At 37.1% G+C, this 27,654-nt stretch overlaps 1 protein-coding gene across 6 annotated transcripts in view; it reads right to left on the bottom strand.

The window, feature by feature from the left end:
- The window catches only part of LOC100680431 (sphingomyelin phosphodiesterase), a 342,073-nt gene extending 314,769 nt beyond the window's left edge, over positions 1-27,304 (bottom strand). For 3 of the 6 annotated variants that reach the window (XM_031930127.2, XM_031930124.2, XM_031930128.2), the window contains exon 1: positions 25,755-27,304. The gene's annotated coding sequence lies outside the window, so the exon portion shown is untranslated. Of the gene's footprint in view, positions 1-19,503; positions 19,797-25,754 lie in introns of all 6 variants that reach the window. The other 3 variants (XM_032602052.1, XM_031930125.2, XM_031930126.2) reach the window with 3 other exon arrangements.
- Positions 27,305-27,654: the final 350 nt, after the last annotated feature.

A 27,654-nucleotide genomic window follows, 5' to 3' on the forward strand; every position in this document is an offset into this window, starting at 1 on the left:
CTGCAGGGGACTGCACTCAGATGGAAGGAAATCACAAGTTGAAAAACTTTGATGATGATCTGGAAACAATTCAGAGAAAACTACAAATCAGAGAAAAGACAGGGAGTAAAAGCCACATGGCAGAAACACACGGAGACTACAAAAACAGTGTGTCCTAAAGGGACAAATCAGAGTTAAATGGATATCTACTACCGACAATGTGGCAGACATTATGACTAAACCTCTGCCTAATGATACTCATAAATACCTCAGAGATAAAATATTGAACATAGAAATTCACACTTAATTATAATTTTTAGAGTTTTATTTTTATATATATATATATATATATATATATATATATATATATATATCAGACGAATAAGAATTTGTGTACATATTTCAGATACAGGAAACCAAGGAGAAACTAATTCAGAGTAAAGTTCAGAGAATAAAAAACGCAGACGTACAGGAGGACAAGCGCCCCGAAGGGAGGGAGTGTTGGCGAGTCTTCGCGCCGCTTGCCGTCTATAGTGGTCTACAGGGCTAATCTAGCGCCACCATGCGGGCAGCGCTAGGTATTCACGCGTGCTCTGCAAAGTACTCTCTCTCCTGCCGACCGCTCTCGAAGCAACTACTCCGTCGCCCGAGTTATACATCAGAGTAAAATAAATAGGGAGTTATAACAGAATATTAGTGCCTAGTTTAATTACGAGTTCTCCTCACCAACCATCCAACTAGGATTAATCTAACATATACAGTATTCACTTCAGACAGATTAGATTAAAGATTTTTATAGTTGTAGAGGAATAATGTGGATAATAATAATAACACAGCTAATATTATAACTATCGTATGTAATACATTTTTTAATATATCTCAATCAAGCGGTTATTGTTATATGTAGGAATAAAAAAATGACCATAACTCAGCTAAACAATCAATATTGTATATTTAAATTTAATAATGCGATAAGTCAGCCAAACAATTATTTTTTTAATTAGGCCATCTATGTGTATGCTTAGAACTGATAATGGCAATGACTAAGTAAAAACATTACTAGTATATATATGAATTTATATATTTATTTATTTTTTTTATTATTTTTCATTGAAATATTTGTAGACATTGGCGATAACTGGACCAGTTAATCGTGTTTATTTTTATAATATTTTAAAGATTGATTACAATATACTAGCAAGAAACGCTCGCTTCGCTCGCGATTTACAAATTAATTGTGATGATATTTAACTATTTGACGTGTCATTATTAAATATACTATTAAAATAGAAATAAATTTTCAATATTAAGAAATGTTTTCAAACTCTTCGTAATTATTTGATAAAAGTATTATTTATATTACCCCCTCGAAGGATTGCCACCTTATCGTGTGCTCAATGGGCCGGTGAGGAGGCTCCTCTGGTCGATTGTGCGACGGATCTCGGACCCGGACCAAGTGAGAGAGAGAGTGAATGTTTTGGCTGTGTCTGATTCCCTGTAAAACGGGCTCTCAAATGTGAATCCCCGTAAAAAGGGCTCTTACTCGAGTGCGGGATCCCCCTAAAAAGGGCTCTCCCTTGCTTTGGACTCTCAACGGGCCTGGGGGCGGAACTCACTGAACTCTCCTTGTCTCAGAGGAAGGAGAGCGAAAACTGCCTGGCGGACCGACTAGAGGCTAGTAGCAATCTCTCAACCAGGCGAAGGCGGTAGTTTAGTAGCCGGTTGGAAAATAAAACTCATGAACACACATGTTACACCTCAACACTCACATACTGCCGACCCCAAAGCTGCCTCCGGGCACGTATGTCCACCAGGATCACTCGGGGGTTGATTGCATCGATTTGAGGGTATCGTAGGAAAACTAAGTTTTCTGGCGCTCCTAGGCCGTTGGATTGCACATAACCAGCATGACCTGGCTGCCCTATCAGCCGACGAAAAATCCCGCCTGACCTAACAATACCGGTTGGTGACCGAATAAGACCATGTTGGGTCGGGGGGGGGGGGGGGGATTCTGAAACCACGAATGTCGGGGTTGAATTCTCCGTAGCGGGTGGCTTCTGGGGAGCGGACTGGCCCGGGATGCGAAGGGCGGGTCTTGGTCCACACACAACACCCAACAACTAACACACCCGTAAAACGTTTAAATGATAATGGAAAAGAATAAGATACAGGAAACGGTTGCAAAAGTGCTAGCAACAAAGGAGCTCCCCAGCTCAAGCCAAGTATTTACGGACGGTATTTTGGAAGACCGGGCAGCTGTCGTCAAGACGGCAAATACTGATGAAAGTTCCCAGAAGAGTCACCGGGCGGCTGCGGGGTCCGCCCCAGCGGCAAATACCGGTGCCTTCTCGGGAACAGAAAATAGCAAGGAAAAGAAAAGAAACAGGCACGCAAATAGGAAACTAGCCTCGGAGGCGAAGCTAAAGACGAAACGTCTAGAGGATGCTCCTGGCGGGTCTCAGGTTGGGTCCCTTGCGGGCGCGTCCAAAAGACAAAAGACAGCACTCCGACAGCTCCACCCCGAGGGAGCTTAAAAGAAGGTCGGTTGGGGACGCTCCTAAGAGCTACAGCCGAGCGGTGGCTACTGACTTGAAGGTGGCCATCGTTCCGGTCAAGTACTCGGAGGAGCGTCTTGAAGAGGACAGGGAAAGAAGGTCCTGGAGGCCTTGTAGGGGGAGATTGATGACGCCGCAGACGGAGGCTAATTTTCAAGTTTTTTGGACAATTGGTTCCAGAGGGGTGCACAGATCTTCCACTGCATGGACCAAAAGGACAAGGAGTTTAAGGAAAAGATGGAAGAAGAGCCGGGACAGACGGGAGTAGAGGTCATGGAGGTCGATCACGGCCTGAATACGGTAAACACTGAGGTAGATAAGGGTAGCGGTGCTCTCGAACAAGATGGCTGATCAGGGGCAACGTAACAGCGTAAACAATGTGAATGGGGCCGGATCTGTACCGAACACCACCATAGAGTTCACGCAGATCAATCTGCACCATTGCAAAAGCGCCTTGGCCGTTCTGGCTAGACATATGGCAAGGGTGCGTACAGGCATTTGCTTAATCCAAGAACCTTGGATTTACAACTACAAAATTGCAGGCTTAAATGGAATAGGTACACTGGTCAGCGGCAGTCCCGTCTCGACCAAAACGTATCTTATTGTGAAGAGGCTTCAGGTAGAGACGGTGCCAAAGTACGGCTCAACGGATCTATGTACAGCTAGGGTAAGCTACAAGGGTACCGAAGGTGAACGGAAAGTCATTATGATTGCCGCAGCATACTTTCCTTATGGAAAAGCGTGCCCACCAGAGGAAATGGTCGCATTAATTAGAGAATGCGAAGCTAAAGGCACCAAGCTGGGTTGTAACGCAAACGCACATCACACATGTTGGGGCAGCACAGACTGCAAATCTAGAGGAAAAATTCTATTGGAGTTCTTAGCAGCTACGACCCTGGACTTTCTCATACGGGCAACAGACCCACGTTCCGAAACGCCGTAAGCGAGGAGGTCCTAGACATCACCCTGGCCTCCAGGAACGTGTGCTCCAAGGTTATGGATTGGAGAGTGTCGGGAGAAGTCTTCATGTCGGACCACCAACACATCGGGTTTGGACATGGCGGACAAAGTAGTACGCTCGATCAGCTCATAAGGAACCCTAGGAAAACATACTGAGTAGGATACAGAGAAAAACTAAAGGTAAAGATCAGTTGCTTCCCTGTCACGTACGGGACGGCGGATGACATCGATCACTGCAGTAGGATCCTGAGGGACATGATAATAAGTTTTCTCAAAAACTATTGTAAACTTAGGCTAAAGAGGCCACAGAAAGACGCTCCCTGGTAGTATAAGTTACTGGAGAAACGGAGGAAGAAAGTAAGGCGGCTATACAACCGGTCCAAGCACACGAAGAGTAACAAGGACAAACGGGCCCATAAAGCGGAGCAAATGGAATATAAGAAAGAGATCGAAAAAGCCGGGGTGGAGGGTTGGAAGCGATACAGCAAAAGTCGAAGCACGTTATCAGACACGGCTAGGCTGTGCAGTGTCCTTTAATACCTGAAGAAGCCACTGACAGACTCGATCAGATTAGTAACAGGGGACTGGGCAAAGAACGGACAGGAGGCCCTAAAGGGCCTGATGGAAACCCACTTTCTAGACTTCAGAAAAGGGGCAAGGTCAGAGGCCGTACAGCTAATGGCCCGCGGAGAGGACTGGAGACTAGCGAAACGAGTAACAGACAAGTCAAGGATAAGGTGGACTATAGGGACGTTCGAGCCCCACAAGGCGGCAGATCCGGACGGCATTTTACCGGCTCTGCTGCAGCAGGGCATAGACGTATTAGTCCTAGCCTTACAGAAATTGTACGAAGCCTGTCTGGCAGTAGGGTCGGCAAGGGTGGCTTTTCTGCCCAAACCAGGTAAGACACAACACGCGGTCGCAAGGGACTTCAGGCCAATCCGCATGACCTCGTTTTCACTCAAAACCCAGAAAGGCTGGTTGACACATATATCAAGGAGTCATCACTACTAATAGCGCCGCTGCACAGCAAGCAGCATGCCGACCGGATAGGAAAGTAAGTGGACACAGCGTTGGTTGACGCAGTCAGCTTCATTCAAAAGGGCATAAAAAATGGGGGTTCGGTATTGGAGGCTTTCCTAGAAATCGAGGTGGCTTTCAATTACACGACCGGCGAGGCGATTTTAGCAGGCATGGAGGAACACGCAATACCAGCAACTGTCGCCAGGTGGATCAGCGTCATGCTAAGGACCAGGACGATAGTGACAACCTGGGGAGCGTACTCTTGCAAAGAAGTGGTGAGGAAAGGATGCCCAAAAGAGGAGTGGTACTGTCACCGACACTATGGTGCCTGGTGGTGGACAGCTTGTTCTGAATCCTGAACAAGGCTGTTATAAACACACAGGCATATGCGGACGACATCGTCATCCTGATTACGAGGACGTGCTAGCAGGTCTAATGCAGTTCGCACTGGGCCTGATAGAGAAATGGTGTAATAAAGTAAAACTGGGGTTTAACCCTAACAAAGTCAGTGTCATGCTGTGTACGAACAGGTATAAAACCAAGCCGATGAAAGGGCTCCAACTCCATGGAGTACCCCTGAAATTGGTAAAGGAGGTCAAATACCTGGGAGTGACGCTCGGTGCCAGACTTAACTGGGGGAAACATATCAAAGATAAATGCGAGAAAGCGATAGGCACTTTCTGGGCCTGCAGGAGAGTTTCTGGCAATACCTGGGATCTAGAACCAGATAAAGTGAGATGGCTATATGACGCAATCATAAAACCAAGACTCACCCATGGAGCACTAGTATGGGGCCACAAATGTGAGTTGAAATCTCACACAGGGGCACTAGACAGGGTGCAAAGATTGGTTATGGGAGGAATCACGGGATCCATGCGAACGACACCTACGGTTGCTATGGAAAGACTGTTGGAACTTCACCTACTAGGCAAGATAATAAGGGCAAATGCGTGCAGGACGTTCTGCAGAATAGCGGAATCAACGAACTGTTTGGATTTCAAGGATGCGGTACTTCTGGAACAAGTAATGCCGCTAATGGAACAAAGAGGTTGTGACAGAATGTCGGGAATAATTTATTTTTCTAAGCCGTTCTTGATCATAATCCCAGAAAGGAAAGAATGGAAGACGGGTTCACTTGAACTCCTCGAAAACAGTGTGGTGTGATTAACAGATGGCTCAAAAAATGAAAACAATGTAGGAGCAGGTGCCTGGGAAAAGGGAGATACATAAGAAATTGTGTGCTTGCTCGACCTCTATGCTACGGTGTTTTAGGCAGAAATTAGAGCCATGACAGAAGCTGCTGAATGGCTGTTGGAGAAAGGCACAGGACAAAGAACTGTTAGCTTCTGCTTGGATATCAGGGCAGCTTTCATGGCGCTAAACAGTATCAGTATTTCCACAAAAGAGGTACTAAGGTGCAGACAGGCGCTAAAACCACCGGCGGAACACAATGCGGTGAGACTGGTGTGGGTACCAGGACACTCCGGCGTGGTGGGTAACGAAAAGGTGGACAGGCTAGCGGGTAGGGGCGCGGACGGCATTCGAGCAAGAAGGTTCGCAGTTGCTGTTTCCACCTGCCAGATAAACAGAGCAATTAAAGACTGACTCAACTCGCAACTGAGCGACAAATGGACCAATACCAATGTGCTAAAACAGGCTAGGGCTCTAATGAAGAGCAGCCCACCTGAGGAGTGGCTGCGGACCATTAGGGGCCTAAGCAGGAATAGGTTGAGGCTGTCTGTTGGCTGGCTGACGGGCATTGGAGGGTAGGATACCACTTGTAAAACCTGGGGCTCAGGGACTCCGGAAGCTCCAGGTGGTGCGAGCACAAAACGGAGACCACCTCCCACCTGCTGTGCGAATGCCTAACTTTCGCAGGGACAAGACAGAGGGTGTGGGGGGTTTCCATGTTGGGGCTAGAGGAGCTAAGGTTAAACAGCTTGCTATCAATTTGCCGAGTTACGATTACTTATGGTTAAGATGAACAGAAAAGAATTAATATTTAATACGAAATATTAAAACGAACAAAACCCGGCGTGACGTCGCGAAGAACAATGGCGCAACGCACACGACAAACACGTGGTTCGACGGTTAGATACAACGAAATTACAATGCGAAGCACACACATACACAATTTCGATGCGAATAAATGCGATTTGAATGTAGGCAAGAATACATGCCTGGCAGTCTCTAGGAGACAGAACGATTCGGTATGAGCAAGTATGCTCGGCAGTCTCTAGGAGACAGAACGATTCGATATAAGCAAGTATGCTCGGCAGTCTCTAGGAGACAGAGTAATTCGATATGAGCAAGTATGCTCGGCAGTCTCTAGGAGACAGAGTGATTCGATATGAGCAAGTATGCTCGGAAGTCTCTAGGAGACAGAGTGATTCGATATGAGCAAGTATGCTCGGCAGTCTCTCGGAGACAGAGTCGCGAGGGAGCTCCGCACGGTTCGAATGATAGTCGGTGACTGACGGACAAGCCGCGCGAAAGAGCGGGAGAGTCCCGTTCAAGATGGCGGAAGCAGCAACGCGCGGTGCTGCCACCACGCTAGACTCAGTAGGCACATACATACACGCACACTCATTCGGTGCACGCGCAGGCGCAAAACGTAATATGTACACGTTCAATGCTGATTTAGCATTGGACAAAATGTTGCGACGCAACATGACCAGAATGATGTAATAGTTTGCTGAAGTATACCTAAGGGATAAATCGAAAATAATTCAATAAACAATTAATAAAAATTATATATATATCAAAGATGAAAAATTTAATTTTTGCCCAAACTGTTATACATATGTTCTATATGTTTTACCTGACTCCCAAAAAAAGTTTCAGCGCGACTCCTTCATTTGACTTCATGTTCTAGCTGGTCAAATTTGAGGTTTCAAGCAATTTTTGCATTTTTTGCCTATTTTAAATGATTTGTAGTTCATAAGGGGTGCATTTTTAACTAAAACTACCCAGATACTTTTTTTTGTGAGATTTTCTGAAATTTTGAATAAAAATACTTTTTTGTAACACATGCACGATTTTTGCGTTTTTTGACCTAAAATAAGGGACAAACGTAGTCGTTTTCTGACCAGCAAGCGCAAAAAGATTTTGCTCCACAGAAAAATATAATACGCACCACGGGAGAAAAATTGAACAGTCCATATCTCGTGATTGTCACTTTTGCCTTCGGCTCGGGTGACAATTTACGCGAGATATAGACTGTTCGAGTTTTTTCCTCCCTAGGCACGTAATATACTATATGCACCCGCTAATTTCGAGGAGCGGGCGCAAAAGTATTTTTGGGCCCGCTACACAATTCATTGGCAAATCTTCTAAACATGCAAGAAATTCAAAGTGCAGTTTGAAACGCGAAAATGAATACATGCATTACAAAAAATATGGTGTGTACCAAGAACTAAGCGGGCTTTTTGGCCTCGTGTGGTTGCAGTACTCGTCTGCGGCTCGTAAATCCCTTGCCTTTGGCTCGGGCTAACTCGCCTTAACTCGTACTGCAAACTCCACACTCGGCCTAAAAAAGACCATTTTATGCCCTTGGTACGCAATATACTATTAAAGCCATATATATATGTTAAGGCTACCTTCTTCGCATTTTAAACCTTAAAATATAAAAATCTGAATGTTCGATCAGGACTCCGACAACCTCAATACAGTAAAAAGATACCTTTTTATAGTAAAAAGGTAGCTGTAGAGTTTCAAAATGGGCCTGACTTTCTACTAGAAGTTATTTAGAAAACAAACATAAAATAATGGCTAATAAGTGGTTTTACATTCAAATTTGATACTTATAACCTAGTACATTTCATGTCTACCGATATGTAAACCTCAACTTTGACCAGCTAGAACTCGAAGCCAAACGAAGGAATCGCGCTGAAACTTTTTTTAGGAGTCAGGTACAACATATAAAACATATATATATATATATATATATATATATATATATATATATATATATATATATATATATATATATATATATATATACAGTTTGGGCAAAAATTAAAATTTTCATCTTCGATTTTACAGACCCTGGTAGCAGCGTTGCCAAGAAAGAACCTGAAAGCTACCAAGATTTTTTAAATCTACCGAGTTTTCAGATTTGAATCTAGATGTAAACCCCGATAAATCAGACATGCTTTCTGGAGGAAATATCGGTAGAATTTTTTCCCCACTATGAATAGTTCATATAACCTTTTTTGCGCCAATTATCCTGCTCTACATTAACATTATTTGAAATTGATGAATATATACTCTATTAATTCATCAAGAATATTTTTTGAAGGGTAAACATAATCTTTAAGGCGCCTATTAAGAGTGTCAACCTACCCCTACACATGCATACACTCATATATGACAGTATGTACAAGCATGCTGTATTGATTACTTTCTGATGTTTATGTGCAATTACTGTGTAGGAAGTGTTATCGATGTGCTCAAAGTCACCAATGATGAGATTTGCACAAATATTTCGATCTGATTAGTATGCGAGCCAGTCACTGTCAACCACCAAATCTCTCAAAATCATACTAAATCCATGATATTGAAGTTCGATATCTATTCTTTTGCATAGAGACTAGTTAAATTATTTAGAAACAGACTGCTGTGTCAGTTTTTACTTAACTGTCTTGCTCGGCTTTTTAACCTGAACCCTATGGCTTCGGCATCAAAAAATACAGGTGGGTCTATATATGATAGTCGAATTCATATCAGTTAGAATGAATTCAACCCAATATATTGTTTCAACATGCCAATTCAAATTAAGTTACAAAATTTCAACCCTCTAGGTATGATAGTTTCCGAATGAGAGTGAAAATAAAATTTTGAAACAAGTAATCAAAATCAATTGAAATTTGATTTAGACATTAGCCTCCATTTTCCGTACTACTATACGGATGGTAGTATTTATATAAGTAACCATTTTATCAATTTTGAAGTATTTAGAAGTACAACCTGTTGAAAATAATGACGTCATAAAAGGTTCCAATTTGTAGCAACATATGACGTTATCTAATGGCGTCATTTAACGTTATTTAATGACGTTATTATTTTCAACAGGGGTATGAGAGTATGTATTATTATTATTATCATTATCAATTTATTTGAACTAGATCAAAAATACGCATGTGTAGGGTTAGGGTTTTTCACTCTTAATGCGCACTTTGAAAATCATATTTCCCCTTCAAAAAACATTCTAGATGAATTAATAGTGTATACATTCAACAATCAACATTGACTGAAACTGTAAATACTTTCGTTCTGGTCTGCTATGCTATTCTGCTGTATAACATAGCAGACAGTCTCTACCATATACGCGTCGTATACTTCTAGTATACATTTACATAAATATTTAACGCAAAAATAAAATTTTAGCGTCTTCATTTTCACGATCATCAGTAATTGAATAATCAATTTAAGGGGTCCAGCCTGGGTTAAATTGTTTTTTTCAAGTAAATTAAAAAACAAAAAATATCTACTGAAAATGTTTACAATATACACTATTTCTACCAAAAAATATCATATATATACCGTACGAAATCACTGACCAAAATTCATGACATTTTACAACAGAAATATTAATTTAATGTTGTTAGCACCAAGTCAATGTGAAAAATATTAATTAAATTTATGAGCTACGTATACAACGTATGGATAATAATATTTAATTAATATTTTTTAGAAATGTCTTTCATTAGGTCTGAGGGGTCATGTTAAAGGTACATTTTAAGAAAATATAAAATTAAATCATTTTAAAAATAAAAATTCTGAATTGAAATATCAGGAAATATGAAATAACAAGAGTTTGGAGTATTTTTGTATTAAATCAAGAATTTAAAATTTATTTTTTTGTGTGTCATAGTTTTTTAATATTTTCAGTTTCAAAATGTTACCTTTCATTATAAATCAATGCGTAATTTTTTTGTTCTAAATCTTTATTATTTAAAATTTTTGCTTCTAGACCTTTTAGAAATTGACATTAGGAAAAAATATCTTAACAAAACTCGAATTTTATCACTATTGCAATATATATTTTAACTGAACGACTTTAAGAATGAGTTGAATCGCGCTAGTATAACAATAAAATAATATTATTCAAAATTTTTTTGTATTACATTTATAATATAATGTAAATTGTAGAATTATAACAATCTTATGTAATACATAATACAATATTTACTTTTATATTAACTAATAACGATATCTTCAATCCTGTCAGATATGTCGGATGCTGTAAACAAAAATCTTCTCAAAAAAAAATATGGCAAATATGTTTATTCGTATTTTTAATCTGAATTATTTTATTAATCACATGCGAGACATAGATATCTCTATATAATAAAGTCGAAAAAAAATAGTGGAAAACGATTTTGTGCCAAAGTGTGCCATAGTGTGCCATAATGTTCCAAAGTGTTCAAATTCGGAAATTTACTACTCTTTGGCATACCTTGGTATACTTTGGCACACTCTGGCACACTTTGGCACACCCAATTATTTCCACTAGGGTAGTGCGCATACGTCTAGTCTAAATCTCTTCGGGGTTAGGGCGTGCAACGCGCGCTGTTCCAAATCTAGTATATGAATATTTTACATACATTATAAGAGGTGATCTTTTGATTAGATCCAGATGAAAGGGATGCAGAAAATAATTATTTGTGCAGATATGCTCTTTGTTTTAAAGATATATATTTGTAAATATTAAATGATGAATGCTGTATTTATGCGTATCACAAGATGTAATCTGCAAATTTGGTCGTGATAAAAGAAATCTTAAAAATAATTATTTGTACAGATATGCTCTTTTTTTAATGTTATGTCTTTGTGAATATGAAATGACGCAAATCCTTAAGTAATCATTTTCTTTATGTAAGGAGCACTCACATGAGGTTTTTCAGTAGGGAAAGATAAATTAATATCAAACAATATAAATTTCTTAAAATAAACCATAATTTATAATCAAATAGATGTTTTAAACAAGCATTACAATTATTATATACTTTGAATGATGTTGTGTATATTTTTATTATAAAATCTAAATATATGTTCTACAAATTTATAGTTATATATATTTTCGCAAGCCGTGGCTAGCACACCCCAAGCTAATGTAAATTTTCAATATTTTAACATTCTAATCAATTATTTATAGTCATCCCTATTGATAAATCTCAAATGAGATATCCACTATTAGGTTTATTGCTGTATTAGGTTTACTTCTGAAATACTCTTATTAAGTTTGTTATGCTTAACAATTATTTTTTAAATAGTAAAACCTTATTCAAAAATAGATGCATTGAAGCATTTTGAGCAAAATTTTGATTTTAAAATATTAGACATGAAAATTTCAGGTAAGAAAATCATAGTGATTTCACAATCAATATGTCTTTGGATTATTACTAACTAAATTTTATCTTTTCATAAAATTTAAAAAATCCGTACGCAAAATCGTAGATGAAATTTTGACTAAAAATCTTACTTCAGATTTTTCAATAAGGATTGTTAGAATAGTATATTTCGATACAAGTGCGCAACAGTTGATTCTATACGAGTGGGACAATCTCACGAGTGTAGAATCAACTTTTCACACGTGTATCGAACGTTATTTTTTTATACAGGGGCGGAAAATGTGCTTGAACGTACGCGGAGCGTGCGTAAAAGTACATTTTACGCAAACTGTATCGAAAAATATTCTAAATACTGACTTATTTAATAATTTAAATAAGTATTGTATAAAATGATAATAAAATTAATTGATCTTTATGTAAGGATATAATATACAATTTTATATAAAATTACATAATTTTACATACTTATATTGATCCCCAGTGTAAAAAAAATTCTGCACATAACACTTTTTATCTGCACTGAAAAAAAACACAGCCATTTTAACTGATCTCGTACCAGTAATCCATCATTTTACGAAGACTCGCCAAAATTACCGTAGAGTTCAGCAGTTTTAAAGAATCAGTTCGGTCGTTCTTGCTGGTGTCCCGCGTAAGCGACCAATTTTACGAGTCGCGACTCGCCAAAACTACCAGTGGCACACCGTTGTTCTTACTGAACAGTCGTTACGGTGGCAGAACGGTTAAAACTACCGGACTTTAGAGCAGAAACGACTGTGTTTTTTTTTATTGTAAAGCGTTTAGACTAGAACAAAAGATAACTGAACGAAACAGAAATTTTTAACAGAAGAATTTCGGAATGGAGACAAAGACAACAGTTATTTACTGGTATTATTAGTTTTTCTTTAGTTTTCTTCAGTTTACTGCAGATGGTAGCAGATTTTAACAGTTTTCAACAGTTACGTTAATTTGATTCTATTATGTTATTAATGGCTTGTTTTTAAAAGAGAAATCATTAGAAATCCAAAGATAAGTGATGATGAAATGAAACGTCATATTTAAATACAAGATATGTAAGCCCTCTGGAAGTAATGTAGAGTCTACTACAAAATGCAGTGTACGTTTTATCACACGTAATTTACCGATTTTCTGTAAATTTAAAAAATGAACAGTTTGTATTATTTAAGGGAGAATTAGAAGAAGAGTTGATGAATAAAAACTTAAACACAACTTTGACTGCATGGTTTGAACTAAATGCAAATGATTCGCAAGCTAGACAGTACTTGTATGTTAAAAGACCATATTTTTACGTTTTCAATAAAAAAACAAAGAAATGGACACCAAGAAAAAGATTTTGGAAACCAATCATAAGTAGAATGTATTTTTTTTATTATTATTACATGTAAAAGGGGCTCAATCTTATGAAGAACTATTCGAAAATGTTACATACGCAACATTTCATGAAGTAATTGTAGCTAGAAAATTAATAGCCAACGATAAAGAATGGGACAAATGCTTAAAATAAGCAATCAAGGTTGAATTTCTTTAAGCTCTGTGTAACCTGTTTGGTTATATATGCGTATTTTATCATCCAGTAAATGTTAACGAATTATTTAAAAAATATAAAGCATATTTTTACAGTCTATTGTTAATTAAAGAAATACGTGAAAATATCTCACAAAAACATATCAATTTTATTTTAACAAGTCACGGGTATACACTGACTGATTTCAATTCAATTAAATTTAGTGAGGATGTTGAGAAAACCAATTATAAAGAATTTTATGCAAAAAATGAAATTAAAAATGATTCTGTAATACCCCGTACAAGCTCCGCAAAAAATTTATAAATATTAAATACTAAATTATATGAAACAACATTTTAGATTATACAAGAGCATCTTATGCTCACCCACTCCCAATACGAAGCTACGCGCCACAGCTGACAGCTGAGTTCAAAGCAGCAGTACAACAGCAGCGCCACGAGCCAGCCAGCGGCAACAGCAGCAAGCAGCAAGAAAGCGGGGAGAGCGCGCAACACGCGCCTATATCTATATATAGATCGAGCGGCGAGCGCAGCGGCGCCATTATAATGAGAGTAGTATATAGGTGTGAATGAGTGTGTGCAAGTATGAATGTGATGTGTTTTTTCCGGCGGTTCGATTTCCGTTCTATCCGTGGCCTATAAAAGGACCCGCACAAACCGTTCTAACTCACTAGCTCCAGCGCAACTTAAGCGCCTAGTCTCTTCTCAAGAGCAACTCACGCCTTGAGAAGATAAACGACGAGAATTATTTCGAATCGTTTCTATACTTATAAAATTTCGAGTCAGGCTCGATATCGTATCTTAAAGCATATCAGTCCTACATTCGTCATAAATTCAAAGACTTGTCAAACACTTCTAAAAATTTCGAACTAAAGCAGATAACGTAAATTCAAGCGTATCTACTTAAAATCTTATTTGTCAGAATCAAAGCGGATTTATTCATTTATTTTGTGACACCGAATATATGCAACAATTAATGCAATATTCTTATCTTTATTTATAATTTGAATATATTTATTTTGTTAAAAAAACTTTTATTATTGAAATGATTTTCACTACCTGGTATCCCGGACCTGTCTTATATGATAATAATACATTACTATATATAATTACTTTCCTATTTATAATCTGTTGTCAAAATTCGGACGTAGATCAGTAAATGATTACTGCTCTTCTCTAAAATTTATTATACAATATAAGCTTCTTAACGAATAAACAAGGTGAATTTTCCGATGCAGTAATGAATATTGTAATTAATAAAGCTAATCAAGTGAAGTGTTTCTTTATTAATGGACTTGGAGGTAGTGGAAAAAGCTACTTACTAAATACAATTATCACTCATTTAAATAAAGAAAAAATAAGTATTTAACTGTAGCATTGACTGGTATAGCAGCAAATTTATTAAGAAATGAAAGAACTTCACATTAAATTTTTAAATTACCATTAAATACAAATGAAGATTCGACGTGCAACATTACTCTCAATTAAAAATATGGAAAAAATTTGAAAAATGTAGAAGTCATAATTTTGGATGAAATAATAATGACATCAAAACATGCTCTTCAGGCAGTGGATAAATTATTTAAAGACTTATGTAATAATGACATTGAATTTGGTGGCAAAGTAATGATTGTATCAGCTGAATTCTGACGAACACTCCTGTTGACAAACATGGGAATCGAACAAAAATTATTGAATATTGTGTGAAAAATAGTTATTTGTGGAGTAAAGTCCAAATAATGACTTTGTAATGCCTTGCACACGATCCATCGTGTAATTAAAATAAAAACAAATAAAAAAACATTCGACTTTACTGTAGCGAATTTCCGAGCTCTTTCCGTCTCCCTACTCTTGCCTATCGCTACGAAGCCAGCAGCGGACTCGAAGATTGTGTAACAGCCCAACAACCAGCAGCAAGCTTAACGCACACATGTGTGTATGTGCACTCCCCTTCTCCTTACCTACAAGCAGCAGCGGCAGTAAGCGAGCAATGACGTAGCGACGGCGAGTCGCGCGCTCTTCGGTATATGATGCGTGAAAGTATAGATCATTGCGGCGGCTCAATCCACGCTCGCTTAGCTCTCTATAAAAGGCCATGCGCGGCCTAGGTCTAGCTACTAGTTGTCGCATCTTCAGCGCTCTAGTCACTACACACTCTACAGCAACGTAAGCGTAGAATCATGAACATACATACACAAACTAGTAGTAGCAATTTATGCTCACTAGTAAACACTCTATTGCAATTAAGGCATAGAATACACACTTACGATATTCATAAAATTTAACATACTTATAAAATATATTTATAGCATTATCAGCGCTTTATTTTAAAACTCTAATGAATTTTCAGTGTAGAGTATAAATTTGATAAGATATAACAATTTATGTATATCCATTTAAAAACATATAATATAATTGATAAACATGAATATAATTGATGATTTAAATATAGGTCAGGTCCGGGATACCAGGTAGTGGAGATATATTTCAATAATCATAAACTTTTGTTTTGCATAGAAATAATATGTCTATTATGAAAATTAATTAACAAAAGAATAATGCTTAAATCTGCAATTCTTCTTATTGATATACATTATTTACAGTTTTGTCAGGTTTACAATGTGTTTTGAAAATATAACATTTACAATAATTATTATATTGGTAGAGTTCTGCGCAATTGGAGGCTTCTCTCGGATGGCATTCAGGTAGCAGCTGAACGTACTAAGGCCCAGAGGGAGGCTTACAAGAAAATAAGGATGTAGGCCGATGCCTACAACAGGAACCATGCTGACAAGAAGAGGGTCAGATACGTCAACGGCTCACCTGTCCTTTCCCTGGAAAAAAACTAATACAGGTCTCAAGCTCCCACATCAATATTTACTATCAAAATGTCCACTCTATAAAGAAAAGGGAGCGTCTGCTTGAACTTAAAACTAATCTTCATGCATTTTCCTATTCCCCAGATGTTATTGTCTTCACGGAAACCTGGCTTACTCAGGACATCAGCTCTGGCGAGTTGGGCATGGCTGGATACACCGTACATCGACACGACAGGAATGTAGTTGGATCCAGTCTTTCCAGGGGTGGAGGTGTTCTTGTTGCCGTTAGAAGTCTCATTCCTGCCCACTTGGTACTAATCAATTCCACAGCGGAGCAGGTGTTTATCCGTGTGGTCACACCTAACCTCAAGGTTGTAATTGGAGCAGTCTATATCAGGCCTTGCTCCAGTTCTACTGTTTATAGAGACTTCTGCCGGGCTGTAGAGGATCCTATGCTCACGTATCATGATCATCAGCTGGTTTTGCTGGGAGATTTCAACATCCCCAATGTGACTTGGAGTGCTTATGCCTTCGGATTCACTCAGGTTGGGTACCTGTCACCAGATGAAAGGGAATCTGCAGTCGCTGTCTCCACAGCTATGTCTTCGCTCAACTTGAATCAGCTTTACCCTACCCATCCTGATAAGGGTTACACATTGGACCTGTGCTTCGCCCCATATGAGGTGGCCTCATCGCTGGAAGTCAGCGAGTGCATCATTATTACTGATGACCATCAAATCCCTGGACTTTTCGCCCTCAGTGGTCGTGTGAATACGAATAATGTGTCTCTTTGGAAAAGAAACTTTGTTAAAGCTCCGTATACACTCATAAATCGTGCCCTCGAGGGTATCATCTGGCACCCGGTGGTACCCTGTGATGATGTTGATAGCCTTTCAAAGTTTAACGAAATGATTACTAATGTTATTGATGTGCACGTCCCATATACCACCGAATATGCCGGTTCGTTCCCTCGATGGTATGATGGTGGATTGATAGGTTATATTATCGAGAAAGAGACTGCGCACTGTAAATGGAAGGACTCTCGACTTCCTAGCCATTATATAGATTTTAAGCGACTTAGAGCTCTGTGCATTAGGTTGTCCAGAAGCAAATATCGAGCATATCTCGAATTGGTACAATGTAAATTGCGTAAAAACTTGCGTACATTCTGGTCGTATGTAAAGTATCTCAACTCGTACGTAGATGTTCCTAGCTCTATCCGACTCGACGGCGCGTCCTCCTCTTCTGATACAGACAAAGCCAATCTTTTTGCTTCGTTCTTTGGGTCCACCTATGGTGCTGATACGCCTTGCTGTAATTACTCTGATTACATATCTCGCCACTCGGAGGAGGATGATGCGCCTCGAATTGTTATCAACCCTGAGCTGGCTCGCGGAATTGTTCGTGATCTTAAAGACAATGGGAATACTGGACCCGATGCCCTTTCCTCATATTTTCCGAAACGTTGCTGGAGTCAATCTCGAAGCTCCTATATTGCACATTTTTAATGCCTCACTGGCTCAGGGTCATTTTTCAAAACCCTGGCGTTTCTCTCATATTCTACCTATCTTTAAAAATGGAGATAGGCACGACGTCCGCAATTATCGCCCGATTTCTATTTTGGGCACTCTCTCCAAACTCTTGGACGCAATTGTCACCGGTATCCTCAGCGATTCGTTGCTTGCCAGCATAGTCAGCGAGCAGCATGGCTTTGTTGCGGATCGTTCCACGCTCACCAACTTGCTTATCTTCAATGATTATCTCTCGGAAGCCTCGGAATCTTCCAATTAAGTGGATGCCATCTACACTGACTTTCTCAAGGCTTTCGACGCCATGAGACACGACCTGCTCCTCGCTTAGCTCTCCCGCATGGGCATTCATGGTAAGCTGCTATGCTGGCTGGCTTCTTATCTCTCTGAACGTTGTTTGTCAGTCCGGGTGGGTGGTTGCTTGTCTGATCCTGTCTACATCGATTCTGGTGCCCCTCAGGACTCGCATTTGGGCCCTCATTTATTTTGTGTATTCATCAACGACTTAGTCACTAATTTTAAGTTTGTAAAAATTCTTTTATACGCTGACGATGTAAAACTATACTCTGTTGTACACTCTGATGCGGATGCCCAGTGCGTTCAACGAGATCTGGACGCCCTCATAGTCTGGTCGAGCAGCAACGGCCTCGGGCTTAATTTAAGTAAGTGTTATGTAATCTCATTCAGCAGGCGTCGGAGCCCGTTGCTGTTTGACTACACCGTGGGAGCGATCGGTCTGCAAAGAACATCTGCTATTCGTGATTTGGGGGTCTGGTCTGACTCCAGTCTCTCATTTGACTACCATATCGATCATCTCTGCTCTAAAGCATCTAGCCTTATCGGATTTCTAAAACGCACTCTGACATTGATTCTATCCTTTATCTGTATAAGTCACTAGTTCTGCCTCACTTTCTATGTATACTGTTCACAAATTTGGGCTCCGTACCTGAGGTATCAAATCGAGAGGCTGCAGTCGGTCCAACATAAGTTTATACGTTATGTAGCGTATAAATTATCGCGTCCCATACTTTACTTTGAACACGATTATCGCGACCTCCAACTTGATCTGAACATACATTGGATCAAATCTCTGCTACGCTTCTACGACTGTACCTTAGCGTACAAAACCGCTTTTAAAATGTTCAACTCTGATGTACTAAACGACGCTTTTGTACCTCATGAAATCTCTTACGCGTTGAGAAACCCTAGAACCATTAAAGAGACTGATTCGTTGCGTAACTACCGCTTCTACTCCACTTTATGTCGTGTTAAGAGATATTGGAACTCTTTCCCTGACGAGATTCGGAATTCCCAGTCAATCATCTACTTTAAACGTCGACTGGCATCCTTCGTTTACAGTTTTAAGTGATCTCCCAACATTGTTTTAACATTATTTGATCGTTACATTATTTCATCATATCTCCTATTCTCTTGTTACTACGACTCATTCTACTTCTGCGCTCAACCTTATGTTCAACAATATCGTTTCGTGTTACTTGTAAGGGCTCATAGCCCGTGTACTAAATAAAATGAATGAATAAATAAAATGGTAGGGAGCCAAAGATGTCAATTTTAGCAATTTTTGGGTTTTTAGCAAAAATTAATTAATTCATATCTCCTCAGGGAAGCATTTTTCACTATAGACAATTTATTTCTATAAGCAAACATGTATTTAAATAATTTATCACTATGCTTTGAATTTTTAGTCAATGATGGACATTAAGGAACAATTTTCTCTTACGATGCCTTTCTTTATTTGGATGTTTGCTATCTCTGTGATTTTTGTAGGAATGCTCCAAGCAATTCATAAGCTTTGCCACAAGCTTTAAATATAAATTTTAATCATTTTAACACAAATTTATAGTTATCTTCATTTTTAGCCAAAGATACAGGGTCTCTGCCATTCTGGGACCCATACAGGAACTTTTGTACTATGAAAAGGTATCTCCATGAATTTTTTGATGGTCGTATTCCGGATCGAACTCTTACTTTCACCAATATTAAGGTTTAAATGTGTAACACCCCGTCCAAGCTCTGCAAAAAATTTATAAATATTAAATACTTAATCGTATGAAACAACGTTTTAGATTATACAAGAGCATTTTATGCTCCCTCACTCCAAATACGAAGCTACGCGCCACAGCTGACAGCTGAGCTTAAAGCAGCAGTACAACAGCAGCGCCACAAGCCAGCCAGCGGCAACAGCAGAAAGCAACAAGAAAGCGGAGAGAGTGGGCAACACGCGCCTATATCTATATAGACCGAACGGCGAGCGCAGCGGCGCAATTATAATGAGAGTAGGAGTAGAGAGCGAGCGTCGGCGCGGCGTGCGCATTATATTATAAGTGTGTAAATGATTTTTGTATATAGGTGTGAATAAGTGTGTGCAAGTATGAATGTGAGAGTTTTTCCGGCGGCTCGATCCCGACTCTCTCCGTGGCCTATAAAAGGACTCGCACAACCCGTACTAGTTCACTAGCCGAAGCGCAACTTAAGCGCTAGCGCAACTAAAGCACCTAGTCCCTACTCTTGAGCAAATTACGCCTTGAGCAGGTAAAAGACTTAGAATATTTTCGAATATTTCTCGAACTTATAAAATTTCTGTATCTCAAATACTTATAAATTTGTTGAGTCAAAACTGATAACTCAACTAACGCGTATCTGCGATAACTTAGAATTATTTCGAATCGTTTATATACTTAGAAAAATCGTGATCAAAAGCCAATAACGCAAAAGTTAAGCGTATTGTCTTACAAATATATTGTATAATCAAAGCGAACATACAAAAATTTCTGTTATAAAGAATATTAGCAATTTACGCAATATTCTATCTAAAAAGAATATTGATTGAATATATTTTATTATTGAAAAGAAATTAGATACTATTATTATTGAAATGACTTTCCACTACCTGGTATCTTGGACCTTTCTTATATTATAATAATACATTAATATATAATCAAATCTTTATTTGTGATCTGCTGTTAAAAGATCAGACGCAGATCAGTAAATGAGCATTGCTCTTCTTAAAAATTAAAATCTTCTACGCGCACAATACCAAGAAGCGTCGTGACCCTTTCAAATAGCTTATAAGATAGGTATAACACATAACTAATATGATTCGTTCGTGATTTTATCAATAAATTTGAATTAATTTCATAAGGTAATTCGCTTATATAATATTCAATCGATCTCGATACTTTTTTCCGGTTAGATTCAATTATCCTTCAATCGATTAAAATAATCAAAAAAAGAACCCCTGCTAAAAATACTAGATTGATTTAATCGACGTTTGAAATTATCGATGTGAATCGGTCTCAATCGCAATCTTAATATCAAAATGAAGATATTTTTATCGACTTTTATCGATCGACTCGGAATCGATTCATTTTTTGTCCATCGATTTCAATCGCATATTTTTAGCAGGGTAATATCTTTGAAACCAACTGGTTTCATAAACAGCATAACAACATAATGCTAGCTAAATCTGAAATTTATACTTAATTATTTTCTTTTTACTCCAGTTATCGCGTCACGTAGGAAAACGACTTTTTTCAGTTTTTGATTTTTTTCTGAGGATCTGCCCCACGAAATGACTTTAAATCGAAGTGGTGCATAGTCCTAATAACCTTCAATAATCATGTTTTTTTCTTTAAAAAGGTTAGACATTTAGTTTTCGAGTTAAAACGATTTCAAAAAATTGCGCTTTATGTTGTATAGCAAAAGAACGACGAATGATAGTATAAAGTTTCGACTGTAAACAGAGAGGTAATTTTATTCTCTTTTAGGTACATTCCAAGCAATTCACTTTTATAAACTTTTCCAATAACTTTATTAGAAAAAACTGAAATCTCAATACTAAAAAATCACCATAGTAAAAAAAAACGAGTCCACAAAATGTAAAAACCGACTGGTTTCCCACTATGTACTAGTGAAAGCAAAGAAAATGAGACTTCGTGGGTTGAAATCCACTGATTAGAGGCTGAGATACAGGCGAATACGAACGAACACACGCACACTCACATATCCCTACGGATATTTTATAAAAACACTATTTTTCGACTAAAAATACACCAAAACACACTTCCTACATGTTTTTACACAAACTCTAAAAATTACCATTACAAGGTTTCCTTAGGAAGAAAGTAAAATTAATTCAAATATTTAGTAATAGTACATATTGAAAATGGTACATTATGCAACAATAGTCGAAAGTAGCAGATTTTTCCCGGTGGGTTTTCTGCCCGAGCGAAGCGAAGGCAGTAAGCACCCGAGGGAAAAATCTTCTCGCGAATGCAGTAATCACCAGCGGAAAAAATCTACTTTCGTCCCGTGTTGCATATAGTACTTTATTTCACTCTCGACTGAAATGGCTACTATTTGTCTCTAAAAATCGAAGTCGGCGTGTTTTTTTTATATTTTTGTTTCATTCATTAGAAAAAAAAATTACTTTTGCCCCGCGAATTTTACTTTTGTCCCGCTAATTTTACTTTTGCCCCACTGATTTTACTTTTGCCCCGCTGATTTTACTGTTGCCCCGCTGATTTTACTTTTGCCTCGCTGATTTTACTTTTGCTTCGCTAATTTTACTTTTTCCCCGCTGATTTCACTTTTGCCCAGCTGATTTTAATTTTGCCCCGTAAACAGGTTTACGGGAAAAAAATGCTACTTTTGCCCCGATTTTCAGGCGCAAAAAGTGGCCATTTCGTGGAGAGAGAACGAGGGAGAATATTCGCATAGCCCCATGCTCCCGCGTTCGTCGAGGCTACTTACCAATTCACCGCCAAACCGAATAGTCGCGCTTTTGCGTAAACCTGCTAATTACTCTTTAGACGCAAGCTTTTCAATCCGCGAGTTCAAGTAAAGCGTGCGTGTGAATCCAAAAGGATTTTTGCTGCCCTTGAGACGTGTTCCTGGCGTGTCGTCGGGTGGATCGTTTTCCCAGTGGAAGTTAGATCCACGTATTCTCTGTTACGAGACATGCCATTGATTGCCGCTCGTCATCCCGCTACAAGTGATATTGTACACACGTGTTTTAAAGAGATAGACAATCTATTATTCAATAAGTAACAGTTGTACTGAATTTTGCAAACATTATGGTCTTACCAGCAGCACTACAGACTTTTTGGATGAAGAAATTTCTGAAAATATAGAAAAGTTAAACAAAAATGTTGCGAACGCTTACGATGAAGCCGATTGGATAGTCGTAATTTATGATAAAATATAGTATCTGGATAAAACATTAGAAATTGATAAATATTATTAACTTGAATAATAGTGTTCTCAATTGTGTAAATAGAGATAGGCCGTTAGCGGGTTGTCGTCTAGAATCAGTCAATAAATCTACTGATATTCTGGACAGCTGATATGGCGCGTTTCTCGAGAACTGAGCAGAACATATAGGCAAGCTACTACCAGGGATATAATATAATACAGTTCATTAATTGCGTGCTTTTTTATTAAAAAAGTGTAGATACAAAATATACAAACATGTTTGCAAGTTTATATATAAAAGTTGCTGCAGATATAGTTCGATTTTTCGCTTACCACGAAATTTGCAATTTTTGTGTTTTCTCCATATCAAAACAATGAAGTGAAGTTACACTAAATATTGCGTAAATTTAAATTGTTTCTTGAAAAACTATGTTTACTTACCAATAATTTGACAGTAAGATCCCAGCCGAGAATCGCACCTGGAAGAAATGCTGCGCAATTGAATAATATGACTATTTCGGAAAAAAGGAAAAATCGCGTTCAAATCTCTTCACCTTGTTTTGCTTGCTGAAAAATGCTATGATTCGTTATAAGTATTTTTAAATCGCGGGAATGCAAAAAAGTGGTCCGGTTGGTGTGCTCTTTAATTTAAATTTTGTTCGCTCAGACCCCCAAAAGTGTCCGGATTTCCGTGAATTTGTACATATCTAATTGATTGGAAATAATTTTATCTATGAAACTTTGTAGAATTATATATAAAGTAAAAACAATTTTGACATTAAAGCAATACATAATGTTAAAGAAAGCCACATGCCAAAGAACTGGCAGCGATTTTCTTTTGGTAGAGTGATTAATTCAACTAAATAGAATAGCGCTGTGCTGTTTATATTGATGGAAACTGAAATTATAAAAATTTTACTGGTACCACTTAGGTTAGCGCTGAGACTGCGCTAAGATCGCGTAAATACCTCTTCGAATTTCAAAAGTATTTGAAAAACTAAGACTTCAATTGACTATTTCTTTTGGTAAAGTGATTCTTTGAATCAAACACTATTGAGCTGTGGTATTGGTTTTTCAATACACGCTTTTATATACAAATTTTCATGGATTAGAAAAAACAGTGTAGTTCCCGCGCCCCCTTACCTAACCCGCTCAAATTAAAAACTTGACTTTTCTGTAACTAATTTCACTATATTCGTTAAAGTGTATATTAAGTTGCAAACGTATGACAATTTTTTCAACCGTTAATTTATAATTATCAAAGGCGAAATAAACATTATAATACTGAGAATACAGATAACAATAATACAAAGATACTCTTATTTGGATGAATTTTAATCTACACGAGATTTTGTAATAGGGACTGTATAATAAACGCACTATAAAATAATTTCTAAATTTAAAAAAAAATTTTAATATCAAATTAAATAATGTTGCTAAAATATATCATTTTAAGTAATAATGGATAATAATGAAGTATATAAATTATTTTTTTGTCAAATCTAATTTTTTTATATTAAAAGTATATGTACCACAAATAACTGTTTTTTAGTATGATATGAAAAGATGCAACATTTTTAATAAAATTATGCATTATAATCTGTTAATATTATGCAGAAGATTTTATTAATATTAACATTATTCATGTAAATTTTTATATAAATGTCAGTTGTATAGTCAGAGTTTTAAGAAACAATAATTTTTTTATAGATACACGCATATGTGTGTGCGGGCGCGTACGTATATGCATTTGGATTTTCTTACAATATAACACACTAAATATTGCAATATAACTTTCTTAGACATTTAGATCTTGCGCAGAATTCGAAATAAATTTTTTTTAGGGATTATAAGTAACAATTCAGTTTTTGAATGGTTTGTATCCGCAGTGCGTGTATATATATATATATATATATATATATATATATATATATATATATATATATATATATATATACGTCGATGTAACCTAATATACGCGCGTGCGCGTCTGTGTGCGTGTATGTGGGAGGGTGTGTGAATGTGTGTGAAGTGCGCGCGCGCGTGTGTGTAGCTAATAGATGATGTATATTCTGTGGATACCACTATTCAAAAACTGAAGTGTCACTCATAATCCCTAAAACTTAGGTGTGTGCGTGTGTACGTGTATTAGTATGTGTAAACACACACGCAAACACACACGTGTGTGTGTTTGCGCGTTTATTGGTAGATGATTATATGCATAAATAAGTGCAAAGTTCATTAATGTTAGCTAGCCTGCAGTTGCATATGAGTTTGTGCGTTCATAAGCATAATGTATGAACGAATATGCATCGATATATCTATAGTGTTATACGCACGCATGCTTCTAAATAACGTGTATGTGTATGTGTGTGCACGCGCGTACATCATACGTGTAACGAGTGTGTATGCACGCGTGCGTTTGCGCATGTGTCTGTGAGCAAATGAGTGTGAATATGGATGCGGATTACAGGTACAAGCACGCGCGCGCGCGTATGTGTGTGTATATGTTTGTGTGTGTGCATATGTGCGCGTGTCTGTATGTTGTGTGAGGATTTAAATATGTCTATTCATGCATATATTTTTCTGCAATGCATTCTTACTTACTTGTTTGTGTGCCTGTAAATACAATTATGTGTGCATTAACAATTCACGTGCGTAAAGGTACACATGATAACTATATGATCATAAAATAATAATAGTATTATAATCACGCTACTCTCACTTCGGTTTAGCCTTAGTTAATAAATATTAGTATGACAAATAAATAATACTTACAAAAATTATAAATCACGTGTTGATGTTGTCAGTTTTTAAATTTTCTAATAAACTTGATATTTTTAATTATAAGCATTGGATACTCATAAAGTAAATCTAAAATAGGTTAAGCACACATGTATGTCGTATTTATTTGTATTTATTCTCCTCGATATATTAAATTCACGTTAGATAAGTTATATCATTTTAGCACATAGATACTTATTTTAATTAGTATGTGATTGCTGGTGTAACACCCGCTTCTTCTATTTTTTTTAATGACTAATATTCTTCTATTGAAATGACACATGCACGTCGATGACTTGACGTGGACTACCTTATACCTACGTCACGTGTATACACACTCGCCTGATGTTCCCTGTGATCCCTGTTTACTGTACTGTACTAGATGCGCAAAGTTGTTGCTCTTGATCCTTTATTAATTCTAAGCGAATATGCCCAACTTAATGTTCAGTAATAACATTGAATAAGTTCATTCAATTACAACATTTATAAAATAAAATTTGTCATGCAACTTTTGGAAAGATTGTACTTTAGATGTACATACAATAATACACATGAATCTTTCTTTTTATATTGACAATGAAAATATTTAAATTAATAATCAGATATTTAAATTATACGTCTGAACGCGGTTATATAATTAATTACATTTTTTTACAATTAAAACTACCCCTGGTAAACAGCAAAATTAATGCTACGAAATCTATGATTTTATTATATCAAATTTTACAAATTTTTTATATTTTATTTAAATTTACTATTTTCTATTACAATTTTTTATATTTCTTCATTTTTCATTATATGTCTATTGGTGTAAGGATTATATATGAAGAATTCCACAAAAAACAGCTTATACTGTAAAAATAAATAAATTACTATTCATTTTTTAATAATTGATTAAAACAAAAAAATTTGAAGTGTTGAAAAATAAAAATATTGGTTTTCACAATCGGAGTTCTAAGCAAATGTTACACAGATGGTAAAGTTTTAAAAAATTTTATTTTTTACATTGTAACGTTAATTTTTTAGTTTACACGACGAGAAATGCTATAATAAAAATTATTCAAAGTCTATTAAAAATTACTATAATACATAGTAAAGTATGGACAAACTTACATCATCCTCAAAATTATAAGGTTTTAGATAATTTTTATTATAACAACAATATATTTTTTTATTACATTAGAAACTTTAAAATTGTTATATTTCGTCAGAAATTCAATAAATTTTATCATTATGATTATAATAACAATTATTCTAATGATTATTATGCATTATAGTAAATTTTGCTAAAGTTATATCAATTAGTGATATTATAACTTATGCTAAATCGTCTTGTCAAAAAATTCGAAGTTATGTTTTTCTGTTCATTCCGTAGTGAAAATAACTAAGTGTGCCAAAGTGGTCAAATTTGGACAAGTGAAACAGTATATAGCACACAATGGCACATTTTCGACACAGTTTGGCACACTTTAGCATACTATGGTACACAATAGGGTAATATTAGACAGTTTAGCACAGTACAGCACAGTGTCACACACTAAAGAATCAATTGAAAATAGAAAAAAAAAATAACTTGTGGAAGGATCGAACTCGGGTTTCCACTCTCCGGTGTGCCAGTCAAACGCCTAACCACCTGAGCTAATATCTTATGCTTGTACCAAGATATATTTCTTTCTTATTATGAGCACCTAATAATAAGTTTCAAACTGTATAAAATATTCTTAAGTCTCACAAACTTAAAATCACTTGTTGATATTTATGGTAAATTAATATATATGTAACACTTAAGACTTATATAAGGACTTATATCAGTTATTCGTCACAAACATGAAAGTTCCTAAGCGTGGAATACGGTGCCAAACTATGCCAAACTATGTTACAGTGTGCCAAACAA

Source organism: Nasonia vitripennis (genome assembly GCF_009193385.2).
Source record: "Nasonia vitripennis strain AsymCx chromosome 4 unlocalized genomic scaffold, Nvit_psr_1.1 chr4_random0009, whole genome shotgun sequence".
Taxonomy (NCBI): Eukaryota; Metazoa; Arthropoda; class Insecta; order Hymenoptera; family Pteromalidae; genus Nasonia; species Nasonia vitripennis.